Source organism: Carassius auratus, chromosome 27, assembly GCF_003368295.1.
Source record: "Carassius auratus strain Wakin chromosome 27, ASM336829v1, whole genome shotgun sequence".
Taxonomy (NCBI): Eukaryota; Metazoa; Chordata; class Actinopteri; order Cypriniformes; family Cyprinidae; genus Carassius; species Carassius auratus.
The window spans coordinates 14,045,946-14,048,673 of NC_039269.1; positions in this window are offsets into that span (position 1 = coordinate 14,045,946).

The window sequence follows — 2,728 nt, forward strand, 5'->3', positions numbered from 1 at the left end:
TATATCTACCTGACCTGAACATTACTGCTTTTGTTCATGTACCCTAATGTAATCAAACTGAACCAGTCAAACATACATTATTTTATTTTATTTTTGTACTTGCTTTAAATATTTAGATGCTACTGAATAGTTCTAGCGTATTTTTTACCATCCACAGCAACCCGTTTTGCAAAAAATAAATTGTTTAATGTACATAAACAAACTTCTTTGGCTGTTTTGTTGTGTCTCGGTGGCTTTTTAGAATCTTCCACAATGAGAGCCATATTTAAAGACTGAGAGACATGTTGAATTGATGTACAAATTTTATGTTTTAACACAGTAATAAATTCAACCATCAGCTGAATTTAATGTGGTGAACTTGGAGGAAAAAAAAAATAGACAATTTCAAATCATGCTGAAAAAACAACATTAGGAGGATATACCAAGCCAGGAAGCTATCAGTGTGAGACGATGCTCATACGGTATCCTGGGATTTAGCAAAGTAAAGGGCCATCCCAGTCTAAATCTGGACCGAAACCCCTAAAGCTGGGTAAAGTGCTGCGTTTAAGAGATGAATATCAGGGTGACCCATCAGGTGGTACACTAAGAAGATTCTTATGACACACTGTTGTGGCCTAATCTGCGGGCTTTGGCTGGGTTAAATACTGTGTGCACAGCTCTTCCCTTGCAGTCAGCACAAACTCAATCTGCTTGAAAAATCTCCTAAAACCTTACGCACAGGATAAATGCAGTGGAGCGGTGGCTAACGGACACTCCTGTATCATTCCCTCCTTCGTCCCAGGAATATGACCTTGTACTCACCGAAAGCTTTTCAGTGCTTTAATTCTCCACTCAGTTATTTTTTAACACCACCCTCCATTTACACTAAGTGAGTATTTGGCAATGGGAACTCTTGACGGATTTATCATTTATCTGTAAATATTTTTGAAATCGTAAAATGTTGCGCTATTAAAAACCCGCATAAATGACACAAGCAGAGCGGATGTTCCCTCAGCACCGAGCGCTGATTACAGTAAACTGTGACAAAATTAATTACAGATAGTCCATTAAGGCGAATGCAAAGTGTATTGATAAAATCACCGAGGCACTGGGTTCAATTTAAAATGAATAAGAACATCTTGCCAAGGCAAAAACTTCTTAAACCAAACCTGATTCTGCATTTACCAACCTGGGAGACATGGGAAAGTAAATTGTTTTTAGAATAATAGTGTTAAAAACACTAAATGACTCTTGTGCAGCCAAGAAGCACATTTTTATGGAAAAAATATGGGTGATTTAAACCTTTTTGCAGTACATGTAAAAATGGCTTGGAGGGCAAGGAATGTCTCCTGTGCCACCTGATTATACAGAGGGGGAAATCTTCACTTTAGTGAGACCGCCCATGGAGAGTTAGCAGTCACGAGCGCTTTAAAACGCCTGCCACCGCTGACCATGTCTCTGAGCATAAAGAAACAAGACAGAAATAGACGACCTTAAAGAGACAAAAACCCCTGGGAAGAACACTCACTCCTCATAATCTAATCTGCTAAATCACCTGTAACAAATCACCTGGCTCATTTAGAGACTGCAGCTTCAATTCATATTAAGGTTCTATTAAATTCAAAAGCCATATTAGGAACAAAAGAGAAACCAAGGGCACAGAGAAAAGAGCTTTGCGCTGGGAAACGAAGGTGAAGACATACGTTTTGGTGCCTGTGACCCATTACAGACACTTGTTGGATGGGGATCTGGGGACCTTTTTCAACAAGCCATCTGTTTTAGACTCGGATGCAATGATGGGGAATATTCCCTGTCGTATCATGTACATTGGGGAATGGGTGATTATGATCGCCTAGTCATCCAACAGCTGACTTCATCTTAGATATTTTAGGGTTTCAGAATTTTAGAAGCCATTCTTTAAATGTGACGGAATCATCAACAATTGTGAAGACAAAATGCACTATTTAAACAATACTGCCAATGAAAATAAAGATATTAACTATGCTCTATATAACATTTACAAATACAATAAAATAAAATGATTAATATGATTTAAATAATCTAGTCATAAGTGATAAATCATTTAAAACACATTTAAAAAATACTAAAGGTGAATTAATATTTATTATTACTAAATTTTTTAGTGTCTTGCATTTTTATATTGTAACAAGTGAAGGATAGGTAAATGTATTATTTTATAATAATTATTATTATTATTCATATTGAGACACCCTGTGTTCTGGTTGGATACATTGTGCTAATTGTTTTTTAATGCAAGATCACATGTTTGATTGGTATCAAGTGAACACAAATCTATTTGATCGCTTTGTTGACTAGTTTTTGATGCAACCCCTACTTTGAAATGATGCAATTTTTGCTCTCTCTGTGTAGGAAACAAGCAAAAAAAATAATAATCATTTGCACTCAAAACCTGGTTTCATTCGCTCTCAAAACCTGGCAACAGGCTTTTCACGCAACTATATGCAACGATTCATTCTTCCTTCGAGCAATTCTGAGGAGTTCATTCAAATTCAAGAGCTCCATACAGTCTGGCTTCTTGATGGAGCAGGTGTGAAGCTCTAAATATACAAATGTGCAGATGAGGCATATGAAAACAACACAGTGAAGATACACTCGTAGCTAACAGTGTAACAACAGGCACAAAGGTTGGCTGAAAAAGAGCCTATTTTGCCTCAGATGCAAATAGGCAAAACAGCATTTGTGACTATTTTGCAAGGCACTGAAGTGA